The 7,501-nt window shown below is 35.6% G+C and overlaps 1 pseudogene; it reads right to left on the reverse strand.

Moving 5' to 3' along the window:
* Positions 1-1,628: 1,628 nt before the first annotated feature.
* On the reverse strand, positions 1,629-3,773 carry LOC149160923 (uncharacterized; annotated as a pseudogene).
* Between the last annotated feature and the right edge of the window lie 3,728 nt (positions 3,774-7,501).

Here is a 7,501-nt window from a genome sequence, read left to right on the forward strand (position 1 = left end):
TAGATATAAAATGTTTGAATTTGGTGGAAAAAAATTGAATTGAAATTTTGATTTGTGTTATTTAAACTGGTTTTTTGACTGTATTTATGGATTCAGCGCTTTGAAAAATCCTAGGGCATATCAATTGTGTAGAAATTATCCATCAAGCTTGTGATTTCAATAAATTCCTCTGAGTTTAGAGAAATTAGACTTAAAAACCCCACCTGAAAAACTTCCAAAAAAACACACTAAAAACAACTCGGTTTCAAAATGACCTCTATATTACCCACCTCACATTAAAGATTAAATAACAAGATAGATATGGGCTTTCTATTTGCTTTCTATTAAAATTGCCCAATATCCACCCTACCACTTGGTATTTAAAATTTATGAAAATAGATCAATATCCACTCTCCTGATACTTAATCTTTAATGCTTTATCATATCTAACGTTTCATATTGGATAATAAAAAAATTAAATTCTTCATTTGATAAATTCTACATTCAAATAATTACAGTGATGGTTAAGAAAGACACCCCAACATAAAACAAACAAACAAACATAAAATCTTCACCCTGAATTCAAAATTAAGATAATCCAAAGTTAAAATATAGATCTTTCCACTGGAGCTGTAACAGCACCTCGCTCCTCCATGCTGTCAGAGAAAATAAATGGCATAGGTTCCTTGCAAAACAGGCGGGTTTAACATATACTTTAGAAGATGTTATCAATAAAAATTTTGTGCGCTTTTAGTTACAGTGGGAATAATTCTGAAAACATTGCAAGGTTACGATAAGACAGTGATCTAATCTATTTCAGTGCAAAACTGAATCTATCTTGGATTAGCCCTGCATCTTCTTTACAAACTTTTCTGGGAGTATTTCCACTTGATATGTAATGGTATAAGAATATGAATGGCACCATTGATATCATTTATTTAGAGATGTTTTTTTGTTTCAAGTTCAAATTCGCAGGGTAAAGTATAATAACCTTATTTAGAGGTTGGTTCAGTGGGTCTAGCTTGGTGTAACTTTAAAATTAGATTGACCAAAAAAATAAAAATAAACACTGATTTTTGGCTGAGAATATTATTATTATTGACTGAAATAGTTATTATTATTTTAGGTATGAAAATAAAAACAAAGGTGTAGTCTAACTAGCTTTTAAATTTGTTTGGAAAATTATGGAAATTCTGGTAAGATTTTGATAAATTTTTGTAGGAAATTTTGTAAATCCAATTTACAAGTGTTAAAACTTTAAGATTTACACTAGTCTGAGCAAATTTATGCAAATTTTGTAAATCCAATTTACAACTGTCAAATTTTAAGATTTACGCTCCTATAGCTAGTCTGAAATCCAATTTACAGCTGTCAAACTTTAAGATTTACACTCCTACTGTTAGTCTGAGCAAATTTACCGCCTCTGTAGATGACCTCAAAAAAATACCGTGCACAGCTAGATGACCTCAAAAAAATACCGTGCACAGTTTACCAGCATATGATCAGGACATTCAAATTGTTGCTGATTCCATTTAGGATGATCAATTTCAATTAAGTTCATAAGATTCCGCAAATGCAAACACCAAATTAATAATAATATGATGACGTGCATAAAACAGTTGATGTGACACACCTGAAAACCCTGGTACTAGATACAGAAGGAGAATTGTCTCAACTATTAGATACAAATAGTAAAGAAAAATGAACAGAGGATCTGACAATGAAATAACATAAAAAAATGATCAAGCCCAGAGAAGGACCCTTTCATTTACTAATTAATTATAATATGATTTGACTCTACACCTTTTTCTATTGCCTTGAGTTCAATGCCAAGGCCTCTGGCTGGCTTTGAATTTCATAGATCCCAGCCTCCAGTAGAACATTGATCCCTTTGCTACAACTTACTCAGCCCAGAGCAAACCCACTTTGCCAATCAAACATTAAGCTTGCATCTGATCCAACAATATCCATAATGTACTATCTTCTACTCAACGGATTACTGCCTCATACATTGCATGACCTAGGTTGTTTACACTAATTTTATTCAGAACACTGAAATCTAAGTAAACTAGAAATTTGTTAGTAAAACACTCTTAAACGCTTCGCACTTCTGGTCCAGAAATGAAGCATAGCAAAGAATTTCAGTAACCAGCTAAGACATTAATCTCTGCAGAGCTTTTTTTCAATCTATGCATTTAGCCCTCCAACTTCTTCATCTCCAAGCTCAAAGAAAACTGAATCTCAATGGGAGAAAGATATATTTGTCAAGTTAGTAAAGCACATACTATCCAACCTACCATAAGGTACATATTGATTCTCCAATGCAACCCATAGAGTGAGACTGCCATGGATTTCTTGGGTGATTTTCCCTTTGCTTTGATGGGCAAAGCTCCACATACATCCACACCCAAGTACTGAGATCTTTGCATAACCTGGGAGGCATTGATGCACAAACCCGAGTTCCCCTTCAAGTCTATGTTCTTACCTAACCTGTGCAAAAACTCTGAAGAGAAAGGGAGTGCCCCTGACAGCATGTTACCACTCAGATTAAGGTGGTACATGTGAGAAAGATTACCTATAATGGAAGGAATCCTGCCTGACAACCTGTTGTTCTCCAAATTCAAAGAGCTTAGATTCAAAAGTTTGCCATAAGCCACAGGTATTGAACCCGAGTACCCAGAACTAGCAAGCCTAAGCTCCTAAGCTTTCTGAGCTTTCCAAGTTCAACAGGCAATGGAGAAAACATTGGATTCTTATCTATTATGAAGTACTGGAGGCTCTGTAAACTTCCCAGCGAAGGAGGGAATCTGCCTGTAATCTTATTGTTGCTGAGAGCTATGAACTCCAAGTTTTTCAGGTTCACAAGAGTTGCAGGAATGTGGCCTGTGAGGGAATTAGAGCTCAAATCCAGCTTTTGCAACGTCCTCAGATTTCTAAGGGATTCCGGAATGGGTCCTCTAAGATTGTTGTAACTTAAATCAAGGCCCAACAAGTTGCTTAAACTCCCCATTCCCTGAGGGATTTGTCCCTTGAAAGAATTATAACTCAAATCTAAATGCATGAGACTATTTAGCCTCCCCAAATCTGGTAGGATGCTCCCATGAAGGTTGTTCTGAGAGAGTGTCAACACCTGTAATCCCCTCAAGCTGCCAAAATCCCTAGGAATTTCACCAGTCAGACCCTTGTTAGCACGCAGACTCAACTGCTCCAAGCTGGGGGCCAGCTTACGAAAACCCAAAGGAATTGTGACGTTGTCATGCATGAAACACTGGAACATAAAAATTGCCTGCAAGTATGAGAGCTTGAAAATTGAAATTGGAAACAGAGCATTTTTCTTGCAAGAAGGATTAGGTTTGTTCCCAAAATTAAGCCTGGAAACATGCAAGAATTTGTCATTCCCTTGTTTGCACTCCAGGCCCGGCCACGTTCCTTGTACACAAGGACGTGGATAGGCTTTTCTCCATTTTGCATCTGCAGACATAGATTCCATTACTTCAAATAGAGCTTCTGTTTCCTTAGTATCCATTTTGGCGTTGGAGACCTGGTAATCTGCCTGGCCTCCATGATTTTTCTGGCGTGCTGCTCCATGAATTCTTACCAGTAACAGCAAAAACATGCTCACAGTGTATTTAGAAGGATACATTGAATGTGCCAGAGAAAATAGATATACCAATCTGAGAAACAAATCCAGTGCCTATAACGTGGCGTGTGGATTGGGATGGGAGAAAGCACTGGATAAATGTTTACACCTTGATCTGAGAGTGGCATTGTGAGGAGGTGATAGAGATGATGCTTCAGTGTCGTTACCCTGTAGTACTTATGTACTGAAATTATCTTCAACGCATGTGCATGTCAGTTTTGAATAAACATGCACGCCTTACTCTTTGGTCATAGGTGATTAACCATTGTGCCAACGGGCATTAAATATGAATTTCGACTCTGTAGCACAGACCACTGTGTAAATATGAAATTTGACTCTTAGGACGGACTACTGTGCAAAATGTCCTTCAATATGAACTTTGATTGCATGCAGAATACACTACGTTTTCTACTTTTAGATAGAGTTTTCATCATCAAAGTTCCATACATATGTTACAGGGTGTTTATTTAAAATTTAGCGTAGGAATCCTGCAAAGTTCAAAAAGAAAATCAAAACTTGAATCAATTCTAGATATCAGGTAAATAAATTGTATAATTAAAATGTACAGAGTGTTTTTTGAAATGCTGAATTCTTCCGAGATGCTGAATTCATGAGTCTCATCAATCTGTGGTGGGATCAATCTCAGTGTGTAGTCTCGAATTTGTTGTGCCCCGAGGAGTATAATTTTTTCTTAAAGCAATGTCAATACCTACCTGTAGGTATCTCTCAAGAATTTGATACCTATATGTGTAAACAGATTCCAAGTTATACTTTTTCAAGGAATTTAGTGACATGTCGTGCTGAAGCAAATCCAAGGCATGCTTTTCAAGGAATTTAATTACAGTTTGTGCAGATCCGAGGTTTGGGTATAGAAAATCCAAAATATCCCAGTGGTTTTCGTTATAAAATAAAAATCATAATATTAATAATTTTCATGGTATAATGTGAAGATTATTTATTTATCTTGAATTTTAAATTATGAAAATATAATTTTTAATATCTTAGTTGTTTATCAAATTTGTAGGGAGGATAATTATTATTGGGTGTTATTTATGAATGCAGGTTGACTCATCACCTTTATTCAAGGAAAATCACACCACTTGGAATTACCCACTAGTGGTCTCTAAGAACGCAGGGTGACTCATCCCTCCTATTCAAGGAAAACCAAACCACTTGGAATTACCTACTAATAGTCTGTAAAGACGTAAGCTTTCACTCCTATTATTCATAAGGTTTATCTTTAATAATATTAAAATCTATTTTAAAAAAAAGAAGAAAAGAAGTAAAACATTTTTTTTAAATAATATATATATATAGATTTCAAAATAATAAAAATGGACGATCTTTAAAGCAAACAAATTTGTAACAACAACTCCAAAACAACTTGTAAAGTAATTGAAATTAACATCTTCTAAAGTACCCAATCCTTGTACCAAGAAATGTTTTGACAGAAGGAGTTGTTGCTCCACGGATCTTGCCCAGGATCTGTCAAATGGTGGGTGGAGAAAAATGTGAAAATTCTCTAGATGCAAATGATACACATGCATAAACTTTTAACTAGAAAGCCAAAAGATGTGTACATAAACCCCCATATGCCAGTGAAAATTGTTGGATCTTAAGTTGATTGCTAGAAAACCCGCTTCCATGCAAAGATCTCGCTCCTAACCACTCTTATCCAAATCCCTGCACACAAGCACAAAGAAACAATCAAAGACTTGCCTTCTACAGAGGGTGGATTAGCACACATAAACCATAATTGCATCAACCATAATTGTATAAACACAAAAAATATATGGAAGGGAAATCAACTTTTATTGAACAATCAAAATAAATGCATTATACCTTTAGTGTTGATCATTCCTCCTTAGCCTCCAAAATCCTGTCAACTTCTTATATAATAGATAGTCTCACATCACACAGGAATATAGCATAACTCTCTCTCTTAGACTAATTTTGACTCACTCAGACTATCTAGAACTAACTCTTCTCCTCTTTATAGGGTCAGATTATATAGGTTCGTTCTATCCTTTGGGAGAATGTATTTGGACACCTAGGGGCTTGAGAAGTTATGAAATTTTTACAATAATGAACCCCTAGCCAACTCATACACAAGCAAGTTAAGTTGTTGTCCTTGGGAATGAAAAAATCTATAACATTTTTCTCAATTATGAACTTTTTCTCAATTATGAAATAATTATTACTTCATAATGATGAAATTTTGACAAAATAATTATGACATATTACTCAATTATGTGATTTCACCCATTTAACCTGTAACAACTTTTTTGTAAGATCCATGTAAGTAAAAGTAAAGGTGAAATGGGATGCATTCTGGCGAACAACTAAGGTATGTTGAACTTGGGTATTTCTCACTATAGGAGTGGCAAATAGGGTTACAATAGATGCCCCATAATGTATGAGGTCAAAAGAGAAACAGGTGGCTGAAATGCACTACAGAAAACATAAATCTCAAAATGGAAAGAAGGATCCAAGACTAATGAGTTGAAGTGGATCAACTCAGATAGTGGAGTCTCAACCATGCTTATATCATCCCTAATTCGAGCGTAACCATGCTCGGTCATAAAGAGAAACTGAACATGGCTGCCAACTATACACTGCAGATCCATGACATGAAATGTTAGGACATGGCCATGAGGAATACATAATGGATCCATGTGACAAATTAGAAGATCATAGCCACCAACAAATACAATGTGGATCTATGTCAAAGGATACATCAATAGGACTAAGGGCACATAGAAGAGAGGTGTCCCAAAGTAGTCCTTAAAGTACATACTACAAACGATGATACATAACTCCAATGTAGCTTGGGAAGGGTGCCATATACGAGTGAGATGTCCCCAACCCAAGGTCTTCTACATAACCCTGATGGTATGAATCTACATCATGCAAATGAATGAGCTGATGTTGAGCATGGTAGAAACTACCTGATTATGGGTTATTAAGGTATACCATTAATAGACACGAAGGGACTCATCAATGATGAAAATGGACCCTAAGGTACCATCACAGTCCACCAGCTGACGTCAAACACTTGTGGACTTGACCGATCAGGAGCCAATGATGTAAACCCCTTATTGATTATGAGGAAGCCTACCACTAAGGTCTACAAACTCCAAGGTATTAATAGTTCTTAGATAAAGCTCCTAGATAATGAGCTGAAGTTGACATGAGAATATCCATTTCCATCAATAAACACAAAACAGATCGATAAATGATGTGAATAGATGAAGTCATGAAGTACAACTAACATAGGGATGGCCAACACAAAAAGGTCAACAAGAACTGCAGATGGTCGATTGAGGTTGAGACTTCCCTTAACTCTTCTCCTCTTTATAGGGTCAGATTATATAGGTTCATTCTATCCTTTGGGAGAATGTATTTGGACACCTAGGGACTTGAGAAGTTATGGAATTTTTACAATAATGAACCCCTAGCCAACTCATACACAGGAAAGTTAAGTTGTTGTCCCTGGGAATGACAAAATTTATAACATTTTTCTCAATTATGAGCTTTTTCTCAATTATGAAATAATTATTATTTCATAATGATGAAATTTTGACAAAATAATTATGACAATTTACTCAATTATGTAATTTCACCCATTTAGCATGTAACAACTTTTTTGTAAGATCCATGTAAGTAAAAGTAAAGGTGAAATGGGATGCATTTTGGCCAGCAACTAAGGTATGTTGAACTTGGGTCTTTCTCACTATAGGAGTGGAAAAGAGGGTTACAAAAAATGCCCCATAATGTATGAGGTCAAAAGAGAAACTAATGGCCGAAATGCACTACAAAAAACATAAAGCTCAAAATGGAAAGAAGGATCCAAGACTAATGAGTTGAAGTGGATCAACTGAG

This window comes from Pinus tabuliformis, chromosome 5_2 (assembly GCF_031772625.1).
Source record: "Pinus tabuliformis cultivar Carrire ecotype Pingquan chromosome 5_2, CPIR1, whole genome shotgun sequence".
NCBI lineage: Eukaryota > Viridiplantae > Streptophyta > Pinopsida > Pinales > Pinaceae > Pinus > Pinus tabuliformis.